At 40.4% G+C, this 12,980-nt stretch overlaps 1 long non-coding RNA gene across 1 annotated transcript; it reads right to left on the reverse strand.

Moving 5' to 3' along the window:
• Positions 1–10,985: 10,985 nt before the first annotated feature.
• Positions 10,986–11,393, reverse strand: LOC142786820 (uncharacterized). Its single transcript, XR_012889169.1, has 2 exons — positions 11,139–11,393; positions 10,986–11,044 (listed from the first exon to the last, which is right to left on the reverse strand). It is a non-coding gene; the product is annotated as an uncharacterized LOC142786820 (long non-coding RNA).
• Between the last annotated feature and the right edge of the window lie 1,587 nt (positions 11,394–12,980).

A 12,980-nucleotide genomic window follows, 5' to 3' on the forward strand; every position in this document is an offset into this window, starting at 1 on the left:
CGACGTCATCTAACGAGATAGTGTTGTTTTATTGCGAGTACGAAACTGCGATAGGTGAAATGTTGTGAAAGCACACAAAACGTCATGAACAAGCCAAATACTGCGTGTTGTACCGTTACAAGTGCGAAACTGCTATGTTGTGATATTCTCGTTAAAGCGCATGCAAGCATCGTGAAACCTAAAGAACAATGTCATTTAGCGAGAGACAGCGTTCTGTACTGTAATAAGTTGGTGAAAAACTGTGAGGTCGTGCAAATATCGTAATTGTGAACGAAACAGTGTAATAGAGCGTTTTGAGATACAAGCGCGAATGTTAGGTTAGGTTAAGATATGAACCGTCGTAAAACCGCATTGAACAATGTCACTTTGTGAGATGCAAGTTTTTTCACCATTACAAGTCGGGAACTGCGATATCTAATGTGAAAGTGCATGAAACCGTCGTAATGTTGTAGAGAGCATTGTAAAGTAGCGAGTAAAACGTTTTCTAACGATAGAAGTGCGAAGATTAGGTTAGGTTGAATTATGTTAAAGCTAGGTAGCGTTGTGAGACCACCAAAAAGGACGTCATCTAACGAGATAGTGTTGTTTTATTGCATGTACGAAATTGCAATAGGTGAAATGTTGTGAAAGCACACAAAACGGCATGAACAAGCCAGATACTGCGTGTTGTACCGTTACAAGTGCGAAACTGCTATAATGTGATATTCTCGTTAAAGCGCATGCAAGCATCGTGAAACCTTAAAGAACGAAGTCATTTAGCGAGATACAGCGTTCTGTACTGCAATAAGTTGGTGAAAAACTGTGAGGTTATGCAAATATCGTAATTGTGAACGAAACAGTGTAATAGAGCGTTTTTCAATACAAGTGCGAATCTTAAGTCCGGTTAAGATATGAACCGTCGCAAAACCGCATTAAACAATGTCACTTAGTGAGCAGCAGTGTTTTTCACCATTACAAGTCGGGAACTGCGATATCTAATGTGAAAGCGCTTGCAAACATCGTTAGGTTAGGTTAGGTTAGGTTAGGTTAGGTTAGGTTACGTTAGGTTAGGTTAGGTTAGGTTTGGTTAGGTTAGGTTAGGTTAGGTTATGTTAGGTAAGGTTTGGTTAGGTTAGGTTAGGTTAGGTTGGGTTAGGGTAGGTTAAGTAAGGTTAGGTTAGGTTGGGTTAGGCTAGGTTAGGTTAGGTTAGGTTAAGATATGAACCGCGCTAAAACCGCATTAAACAATGTCACTTAGTGAGATGCTGTGTTTTTCACCATTACAAGTCGGGAACTGCGATATCTAATGTGAAAGCGCATGAAACCGTCGTAATCTTGTAGAAAACATAGTAAAGTAGCGAATAAAACGTTTTCTAACAATAGAAGTGCGAAGGTTAGGTTAGTTTGAGCTAGGTAGCGTCGTGAATCTACCAAAAACGACGTCATCTAACGAGATAGTGTTGTTTTATTGCGAGTATTAAACTGCGATAGGTGAAATGTTGTGAAAGCACACAAAACGTCGTGAACAAGCCAAATACTGCGTGTTGTACCGTTACAAGTGCGAAACTGCTATGCTGTGATATTCTCGTTAAAGCGCATGCAAGCATCGTGAAACCTTAAAGAATGATGTCATTTAGCGAGAGACAGCGTTCTGTACTGTATTAAGTTGGTGAAAAACTGTGAGGTCATGCAAATATCGTAATTGCGAACGAAACAGTGTAATAGAGCGTTTTTAGATACAAGTGCGAATGTTCGGTTAGGTTAAGATATGAACCGTCGTAAAACCGCATTAAACAATGTCACTTAGTGAGATGCAGTGTTTTTCACCATTACAAGTCGGGAACTGCGATATCTAATGTGAAAGCGCTTGCAACCGTCGTTAGGTTAGGTTAGGTTAGGTTAGGTTAGGTTAGGTTAGGTTAGGTTAGGTTAGGTTAGGTTAGGTTAGGTTAGATTAGGTTAGGTTGGGTTGAGTTGAGTTAGGTTAGGTTAGGTTAGGTTACGTTGGGTTAGGTTAGGTTAGGTTAGGTTACGTTAGGTTAGGTTAGGTTAGGTTAGGTAAGGATAATTTGGTTAGGTTAGGTAAGGATAATTTGGTTAGGTTAGGTATGGTTAGGTTAGGTTAGGTTAGGTTGGGGTGGGTGTTGTTGGGTTTGGTTGGGTTGGGTTAGGTTTGGTTAGGTTAGGTTAGGTTACGTTAGGTTAGGTTAGGTTAGGTTAGGTTACGTTAGGTTATGTTAGGTTAGGTTAGGTTACGTTAGGTTAGGTTAGATCAGGTAAGGTTAGGTTACGTTAGAATAGGTTAGGTTAGGTTAGGTTACGTTAGGTTAGGTTAGGTTAGGTTAGGTTTTGTTAGGTTAGGTTAGGTTAGCTTAGGTTAGGTTAGGTTGGGTTGGGTTGGGTTAGGTTGGGTTAGGTTAGGTTAGGTTAGGTTAGGTTAGGTTGGGTTAGGTTTGTTTAGGTTAGGTTAGGTTAGGTTAGGTTGGGTTGGGTTGGGTTAGGTTAGGTTAGGTTAGGTTAGGTAAGGTTAGGTTAGGTTAGGTTAGGTTACGTTAGGTTAAGGTATGAACCGTCGTAAAACCGCGTTAAACAATGTCACTTAGTGAGATGCAGTGTTTTTCACCTTTACAAGTTGGGAACTGCGATATCTAATGTGAAAGCGCTTGAAACCGTCGTAATGTTGTAGAAAGCAATGTAAAGTAGCGAGTAAAACGTTTTCTAACGATAGAAGTCCGAAGGTTATGTTAGGTTGAGTTATGTTAGTTTAAGCTAGGTAGCGTCGTGAAACCACCAAAAACGACGTCATCTAACGAGATAGTGTTGTTTTATTGCGAGTACGAAACTGCGATAGGTGAAATGTTGTGAAAGCACACAAAACGTCATGAACAAGCCAAATACTGCGTGTTGTACCGTTACAAGTGCGAAACTGCTATGTTGTGATATTCTCGTTAAAGCGCATGCAAGCATCGTGAAACCTTAAAGAATGATGTCATTTAGCAATATACAGCGTTCTGTACTGTAATAAGTTGGAGAAAAACTGTGAGGTCATGCAAATATCTTAAATGTGAACGAAACAGTGTGATAGAGCGTTTTTAGATACAAGTGCGAACGTTAGGTTCGGTTAAGATATGAACCGTCGTAAAACCGCATGAAACAATGTCACTAAGTGACATGCAGTGTTTTTCACCGTTACAAGTGGGGAACTGCGATATCTAATGTGAAAGCGCTTGCAAACGTCGTTAGGTTAGGTTAGGTTAGGTTAAGTTAGGTTACGTTCGGTTAGGTTAGGTTAGGTAAGGTTAGGTTAGGTTAAATTAGGTTAGGTTAGGTTAGGTTAGGTTAAGATATGAACCGCGCTAAAACCGCATTAAACAATGTCAATGAGATGCTGTGTTTTTCACCATAACAAGTCAAAAACTGCGATATCTAATGTGAAAGCGCATGAAACCGTCGTACTCTTGGTGAAAACATTGTAAAGTAGCGAATAAAACGTTTTCTAACGATAGAAGTGCGAAGGTTAGGTTAGGTTAGGTTAGTTTAAGCTAGGTAGCGTCGTGAAACCACCAAAAACGACGTCATCTAACGAGATAGTGTTGTTTTATTGCGAGTACGAAACTGCGATAGGTGAAATGTTGTGAAAGCACACAAAACGTCATGAACAAGCCAAATACTGCGTGTTGTACCGTTACAAGTGCGAAACTGCTATGTTGTGATATTCTCGTTAAAGCGCATGCAAGCATCGTGAAACCTAAAGAACAATGTCATTTAGCGAGAGACAGCGTTCTGTACTGTAATAAGTTGGTGAAAAACTGTGAGGTCGTGCAAATATCGTAATTGTGAACGAAACAGTGTAATAGAGCGTTTTGAGATACAAGCGCGAATGTTAGGTTAGGTTAAGATATGAACCGTCGTAAAACCGCATTGAACAATGTCACTTTGTGAGATGCAGGTTTTTTCACCATTACAAGTCGGGAACTGCGATATCTAATGTGAAAGTGCATGAAACCGTCGTAATGTTGTAGAGAGCATTGTAAAGTAGCGAGTAAAACGTTTTCTAACGATAGAAGTGCGAAGATTAGGTTAGGTTGAATTATGTTAAAGCTAGGTAGCGTCGTGAGACCACCAAAAAGGACGTCATCTAACGAGATAGTGTTGTTTTATTGCATGTACGAAATTGCAATAGGTGAAATGTTGTGAAAGCACACAAAACGGCATGAACAAGCCAGATACTGCGTGTTGTACCGTTACAAGTGCGAAACTGCTATAATGTGATATTCTCGTTAAAGCGCATGCAAGCATCGTGAAACCTTAAAGAACGAAGTCATTTAGCAAGATACAGCGTTCTGTACTGCAATAAGTTGGTGAAAAACTGTGAGGTTATGCAAATATCGTAATTGTGAACGAAACAGTGTAATAGAGCGTTTTTCAATACAAGTGCGAATCTTAAGTCCGGTTAAGATATGAACCGTCGCAAAACCGCATTAAACAATGTCACTTAGTGAGCAGCAGTGTTTTTCACCATTACAAGTCGGGAACTGCGATATCTAATGTGAAAGCGCTTGCAAACATCGTTAGGTTAGGTTAGGTTAGGTTAGGTTAGGTTACGTTAGGTTAGGTTAGGTTAGGTTTGGTTAGGTTAGGTTAGGTTAGGTTATGTTAGGTAAGGTTTGGTTAGGTTAGGTTAGGTTAGGTTGGGTTAGGGTAGGTTAAGTAAGGTTAGGTTAGGTTGGGTTAGGCTAGGTTAGGTTAGGTTAGGTTAAGATATGAACCGCGCTAAAACCGCATTAAACAATGTCACTTAGTGAGATGCTGTGTTTTTCACCATTACAAGTCGGGAACTGCGATATCTAATGTGAAAGCGCATGAAACCGTCGTAATCTTGTAGAAAACATAGTAAAGTAGCGAATAAAACGTTTTCTAACAATAGAAGTGCGAAGGTTAGGTTAGTTTGAGCTAGGTAGCGTCGTGAATCTACCAAAAACGACGTCATCTAACGAGATAGTGTTGTTTTATTGCGAGTATTAAACTGCGATAGGTGAAATGTTGTGAAAGCACACAAAACGTCGTGAACAAGCCAAATACTGCGTGTTGTACCGTTACAAGTGCGAAACTGCTATGCTGTGATATTCTCGTTAAAGCGCATGCAAGCATCGTGAAACCTTAAAGAATGATGTCATTTAGCGAGAGACAGCGTTCTGTACTGTATTAAGTTGGTGAAAAACTGTGAGGTCATGCAAATATCGTAATTGCGAACGAAACAGTGTAATAGAGCGTTTTTAGATACAAGTGCGAATGTTCGGTTAGGTTAAGATATGAACCGTCGTAAAACCGCATTAAACAATGTCACTTAGTGAGATGCAGTGTTTTTCACCATTACAAGTCGGGAACTGCGATATCTAATGTGAAAGCGCTTGCAACCGTCGTTAGGTTAGGTTAGGTTAGGTTAGGTTAGGTTAGGTTAGGTTAGGTTAGGTTAGGTTAGGTTAGATTAGGTTAGGTTGGGTTGAGTTGAGTTAGGTTAGGTTAGGTTAGGTTACGTTGGGTTAGGTTAGGTTAGGTTAGGTTACGTTAGGTTAGGTTAGGTTAGGTTAGGTAAGGATAATTTGGTTAGGTTAGGTAAGGATAATTTGGTTAGGTTAGGTATGGTTAGGTTAGGTTAGGTTAGGTTGGGGTGGGTGTTGTTGGGTTTGGTTGGGTTGGGTTAGGTTTGGTTAGGTATGGTTAGGTTACGTTAGGTTAGGTTAGGTTAGGTTAGGTTACGTTAGGTTATGTTAGGTTAGGTTAGGTTACGTTAGGTTAGGTTAGATCAGGTAAGGTTAGGTTACGTTAGAATAGGTTAGGTTAGGTTAGGTTACGTTAGGTTAGGTTAGGTTAGGTTAGGTTTTGTTAGGTTAGGTTAGGTTAGCTTAGGTTAGGTTAGGTTGGGTTGGGTTGGGTTAGGTTGGGTTAGGTTAGGTTAGGTTAGGTTAGGTTAGGTTGGGTTAGGTTAGTTTAGGTTAGGTTAGGTTAGGTTAGGTTGGGTTGGGTTGGGTTAGGTTAGGTTAGGTTAGGTTAGGTAAGGTTAGGTTAGGTTAGGTTAGGTTACGTTAGGTTAAGGTATGAACCGTCGTAAAACCGCGTTAAACAATGTCACTTAGTGAGATGCAGTGTTTTTCACCTTTACAAGTTGGGAACTGCGATATCTAATGTGAAAGCGCTTGAAACCGTCGTAATGTTGTAGAAAGCAATGTAAAGTAGCGAGGAAAACGTTTTCTAACGATAGAAGTCCGAAGGTTATGTTAGGTTGAGTTATGTTAGTTTAAGCTAGGTAGCGTCGTGAAACCACCAAAAACGACGTCATCTAACGAGATAGTGTTGTTTTATTGCGAGTACGAAACTGCGATAGGTGAAATGTTGTGAAAGCACACAAAACGTCATGAACAAGCCAAATTGAATTGAATTGAATTGTTTATTTATTTCAACATAATACATGTCGAGGGATGGTATGGCTAAAGGCAGAATTAACTGCCTGACAATGGCCCTACCACCCAAGCACTGTCCAACAGGGTTGTGGCTATCAGTAAGAAATTATACATTAGAAAGCGAAAGCTCAGCACGGAAAAAAAAAAACATGACATAGCGCTACTTGCAAGGGACGACGACATACATATAGGAATAGTAGAATTGAGTTCTTTAATGTAACAGGTCTTAAGCCACATGTTGTTAGAGGTCTACTCATACTATGAAGGGCACGCAAGACAGCAAATATAATTTAACAACACGCTTAAACAGGGATTTTGATGAAACTTCATACACATTGCTAAGTAATTGTGGATGCTGGTTTAGGAAACTAGGGATCATGTATTTTAGCTGTTTAGTACCATATTTTGTTCTGCAAAACGGAACTTCGAGGTGGCTGTGTCGCAAAATATATGGATTGCGGTTAGTCAAGTACATGTGTGTAAACATAGATTCATTTTGACGCATTTTACTGTGTATGTATGTAGCAAGTTTGAGGGAGTATAGCTGATCCACTTTTAATATCTCATTTTTTAAAAAAAATGGTGCTGTTAGTCAAGATAAGCAAGGTTTTCTATGTGTCGAACAGCTTGTTTTTGGAGGAGTGTCAGCCTGATTAAGTTTGTTTTGCTTGTAGTACCCCAGACTAAGAGGCAGTAGTATAGTTGAGAATGTATGAGTGTATAGTACAGCTGACGTTTTAGCCAAGTCGGAACCAGATGCCGGATATTGTAAAACACTCGATTGGACCTGGAAATGCTAGTATGTAATTTGTTTACGTGATGAGTCCAGCTCAAATGTTCTTCGAACAATACTCCCAGAAACTTAAATACAGATACCCGTTCAATAGCGCAAGCATCAAAACGAAGAGAAATGTCAGTGACATCGGGTTTATTCTTAGGTTTAAAAACAATGAATTTCGTTTTAGTAACATTTAACTGGAGCTGGTTGAGGGACAACCAAATCAGCAGCTGGTGCAACCAATTGTTTGTTACTATTGCCAAGTCAGCTAAATTATGACCAGAGAAAAATAAACTGGTATCATCGGCGTAGAGAACCATTTTAGGCGTAAGTGGTATATTCACAATGTCGTTGATATAAATTATAAAAAATAGAGGACCCAAAATGGACCCCTGAGGTACGCCGCACATTATTTGCTTCATCTCTGAGCTTATGTTATTAAGACTTACAAATTGAAATCTATCTGAAAAATAACTCTTTATCAGTTCTAAGGTAACGCCTCTAATTCCATATTCGGGAAGTTTTTGAAACAAAATGTGATGCTTTATAGAGTCGAAAGCTTTCCTGAAGTCAAGAAAAACTCCAACAGTAAATAACCTGTTTTCAAAATTTTCAATTATTTCTTCTTTAACACTCAGCAGTGCCTCCTCGGTTGATTTATTCTTGCGAAAGCCAAATTGATTGTCAACAAGTGCCCGCTTTTCATCCAAGAATTGGGTTAACCTAAACTTTACAACTAATTCTAATACTTTAGAAAAAAGAGGTAGCACAGATATGGGCCTATAGTTATTCAGATCATTCAAGGATCCACCTTTATGCAAGACTACAACTTTGGCTATTTTCATACTAGCAGGAAAGATCCCGGTAGATAGCGCGCTATTACATATATGACAAAGCGGGGCACATAGTATATCAGCAACATGAATAATTGGTCTCGCTTTGATTTCATCATATCCGGCTGCGCTATCTGTTTTCAAAGATTTGATTAATTTACAAATTTCATCTGCAGTGCACGGAGACAGAAATATGGAGTTGGTACTGTGAGATGATATATATCCACATAGATCATTTGTAAGATTGTTAGTACCAGGATTATTTGCAATACCAGCATGCAAAAAGTGATCATTAAATTTGTTCACCAGTGGAGTACTGGTATATTCCACATCATCAAACATAAGTGTGCTAGGGATCATAATATTTGAGCTGCCTTTGAGTTTACGAATTGTAGCCCATATTTTTTTGGGGTCACCTGATATCGACGCAAACACATCTTGGTAATATTGAGTGCGAGCTTTCCGAAGATCCGAATTGAGCTTGTTCCTGAGCTTTTTATATTCCCGGAGAATTGTTTCGTCTTTTACACGAATGAAAGTGTCAAATAATCTGTCCCTCATTCTAATTCTATGGTATAACTCACGAGTAACCCATGGTTTTCTAGATTTTCGATTACCTTTAACTGAATGTAGTGGAAAAGCAGAGTCATACGAGTGCTTAACTTTCTGCAAAAATAAATTGTAGGATAAATTCGGATCTTTCTCGTTGTATACATCTGTCCAATCAATATTTTCGACCAATGACCTAAATGCATTCAGTGCCTCATTATTAAAATTTCTTCTAAAAAATGGAGCACTGCGTGCATGACAGTTTTTACTTTTGGGGCGCGGAACGAAAACAAAGATTGGCAGATGATCACTAATATCGAAAGTGAGAATTCCTGAAAATACATCAGCGCTATCATGATTTGTTATGCACAAGTCAATTAAGCTTTCTGTATCTGGTGTTATTCTAGTGGCCCGGTTTATAGTGTTAGAACAATGAAATGACTCTATAACATCATTAAAACGTTGTGTTTGAGAATTGGATAATAATAAATTTATATTAAAATCACCAATCAGAACAACCGACAGACCTGTCATGGTAGCGTACTCAAGAATCTTGCTAACAGACAAACTAAATTCATGAAAATCACCAGAAGGGGGGCGATAGATAGCCGCAATCACGGTACTACAACATTTGACAGCAATTGACTCATAATCATCGTTAACGGCTGAAAATTCAGCGAGAACAAAGTAGTTCAGGTTATTTCTGATATAAAGTGAACAACCGCCTCCTCGACGACCTTTCCTGTAGACACTTTCACACTTGTATCCATCAAGAAAATTGACATCAGAAACCGACGAAAACCACGTCTCTGTAAATGCCAGAATGTCAAATTTATGGTCTAGTGCTTCCAGAGCTGTTTCTACTTCCATGACCTTACCACTCAAGCTTCTGCTATTTACATGAAAAATAGACAAATGATCACTCGGCTTTAAAGAATGACTCCGCAAGGTAGAATTGAAAATAGAGCTGTTATAATAGCTTATGCTAGATGATTCTTTCATCATAGAAAAAAAGAAAAAAAGTACGCGAACACAGAAAGACACGTCACAAACTGATCAGTAGCTTATTGTATCTTATCTAAGTCGGTTTGACATTCAATGCGGATCGCTCGCTCGCCCTGTGCCTTACGCACAAACATCTTTCCTTCTTTCTGCCAAACAAACTGATAGTGCTTTTCTTGCGCCCTAGCCCTCATTAGCCACAAAAGCTTCCTGTTTTCTGCCGTCAGATTATCCAAGAAATAGACATCCGATTTTGAAGACTTCAAATAGCCTTTCTTTGCCATCCATTCATTCCGTGTAGCGCACGATACAAAGCGAACGAGCACCGCTGGTTCTTTACCTGGCTTGGGCGGAAGCCTGTGCAAGCCGTCAATATTAGCTGGCGTGAGCTCGGCAAGGTTTAACTGTTTCGCCAGGTTATTCAGTTTATCGAGCAACTGTTCGCCTTGGCTATGGGGGATACCATGAATTTCCAAATTTTGACGGCGGCTATATTGCTCTAAGTAGTTGAGATGCTGTCGCAGCTTCTGAATTTCCAGAGGGTCATTGGCTGCTTCAGCCTTTTCAACTCTTTTCTTTAGAGCAGCTATTTCACATGATTGCTTCCTCATCTCGATGAGTACATCGTCATACTGCTCTGACAAGTGTTTAACAGATTGTTCCATATTTTGGACTGTGTCCTTCAGTTGCATTAGTTGATCTATTCTGCTTTTAATGGTGGGTATCTCCGACAACTTGCGATTTATTTCAGCCAGTATTTTTCCAGTGTCAGATGTCTGCTGCAGCTGCAACTTCCCGCTGCCGGCGTTCGCACGTGCAGCCAGAATAACACATGCTTGACATTTCCATACTTTTTTTACTGCCTCGTCGCCTGTCTTAAAAGCAGACTTTGTTACTCCTGAGCATGGTCCAATGTGATAACCGTAGCTACATTCGGAGCACATTGGGCAACTACCGGGATCGGGAAGTGCCTCTTTGCACACTAAACACAAGGCAGAAGCTGCCATTCTCAGTACACACCCGAAATGTACAACACTTCAAATCACGCAGCTCCCACAAGCAAAGCAAAACGACGACAAAACGAAAAAGCGATTTTGTGGTGGTGGTAGGCGGCACAACAGAGAAGAAATGTTAAGGCTTTGTAACTAACCTGCAAGATAGAAGAAATCAGTCTCCCGAGCGTCCGCCCGCCACCACCACCGCTGAACAAATGCGATGGTATCTGATGCGCTTCGTTCTTTTACACAGCTCGATGACGTCACGAAGATTGCGAGGCCCACGTAATGTCAGCACTGTCAAAGTTCCAGAGCTGTCAAATCCGAAGAACTCGGAAACCCTGAGTTGCCTCTCCTCAGAGATGAAAAAACGATGTTTCCAGGTTGGCCTGTTCCTTTTGGGACAGCTCGGGGTCTGCACGAAGCGTGGGAGGTCCGTGTGGTTTCCTGCAAGATAGAAGAAATCAGTCTCCCGAGCGTCCGCCCGCCACCACCACCGCTGAACAAATGCGATGGTATCTGATGCGCTTCGTTCTTTTACACAGCTCGATGACGTCACGAAGATTGCGAGGCCCACGTAATGTCAGCACTGTCAAAGTTCCAGAGCTGTCAAATCCGAAGAACTCGGAAACCCTGAGTTGCCTCTCCTCAGAGATGAAAAAACGATGTTTCCAGGTTGGCCTGTTCCTTTTGGGACAGCTCGGGGTCTGCACGAAGCGTGGGAGGTCCGTGTGGTTTCCTGCAAGATAGAAGAAATCAGTCTCCCGAGCGTCCGCCCGCCACCACCACCGCTGAACAAATGCCGTGTTGTAACGGTACAACACGGTACAGACTGCGTGTTGTAACGGTACAACACGCAGTCTAAATACTGCGTGTTGTACCGTTACAAGTGCGAAACTGCTATGTTGTGATATTCTCGTTAAAGCGCATGCAAGCATCGTGAAACCTTAAAGAATGATGTCATTTAGCAATATACAGCGTTCTGTACTGTAATAAGTTGGAGAAAAACTGTGAGGTCATGCAAATATCTTAAATGTGAACGAAACAGTGTGATAGAGCGTTTTTAGATACAAGTGCGAACGTTAGGTTCGGTTAAGATATGAACCGTCGTAAAACCGCATGAAACAATGTCACTAAGTGACATGCAGTGTTTTTCACCGTTACAAGTGGGGAACTGCGATATCTAATGTGAAAGCGCTTGCAAACGTCGTTAGGTTAGGTTAGGTTAGGTTAGGTTAAGTTAGGTTACGTTCGGTTAGGTTAGGTTAGGTAAGGTTAGGTTAGGTTAAATTAGGTTAGGTTAGGTTAGGTTAGGTTAAGATATGAACCGCGCTAAAACCGCATTAAACAATGTCAATGAGATGCTGTGTTTTTCACCATAACAAGTCAAAAACTGCGATATCTAATGTGAAAGCGCATGAAACCGTCGTACTCTTGGTGAAAACATTGTAAAGTAGCGAATAAAACGTTTTCTAACGATAGAAGTGCGAAGGTTAGGTTAGGTTAGGTTAGTTTAAGCTAGGTAGCGTCGTGAAACCACCAAAAACGACGTCATCTAACGAGATAGTGTTGTTTTATTGCGAGTACGAAACTGCGATAGGTGAAATGTTGTGAAAGCACACAAAACGTCATGAACAAGCCAAATACTGCGTGTTGTACCGTTACAAGTGCGAAACTGCTATGTTGTGATATTCTCGTTAAAGCGCATGCAAGCATCGTGAAACCTAAAGAACAATGTCATTTAGCGAGAGACAGCGTTCTGTACTGTAATAAGTTGGTGAAAAACTGTGAGGTCGTGCAAATATCGTAATTGTGAACGAAACAGTGTAATAGAGCGTTTTGAGATACAAGCGCGAATGTTAGGTTAGGTTAAGATATGAACCGTCGTAAAACCGCATTGAACAATGTCACTTTGTGAGATGCAGGTTTTTTCACCATTACAAGTCGGGAACTGCGATATCTAATGTGAAAGTGCATGAAACCGTCGTAATGTTGTAGAGAGCATTGTAAAGTAGCGAGTAAAACGTTTTCTAACGATAGAAGTGCGAAGATTAGGTTAGGTTGAATTATGTTAAAGCTAGGTAGCGTCGTGAGACCACCAAAAAGGACGTCATCTAACGAGATAGTGTTGTTTTATTGCATGTACGAAATTGCAATAGGTGAAATGTTGTGAAAGCACACAAAACGGCATGAACAAGCCAGATACTGCGTGTTGTACCGTTACAAGTGCGAAACTGCTATAATGTGATATTCTCGTTAAAGCGCATGCAAGCATCGTGAAACCTTAAAGAACGAAGTCATTTAGCGAGATACAGCGTTCTGTACTGCAATAAGTTGGTGAAAAACTGTGAGGTTATGCAAATATCGTAATTGTGAACGAAAC

This window comes from Rhipicephalus microplus, unplaced genomic scaffold (assembly GCF_043290135.1).
Source record: "Rhipicephalus microplus isolate Deutch F79 unplaced genomic scaffold, USDA_Rmic scaffold_33, whole genome shotgun sequence".
NCBI lineage: Eukaryota > Metazoa > Arthropoda > Arachnida > Ixodida > Ixodidae > Rhipicephalus > Rhipicephalus microplus.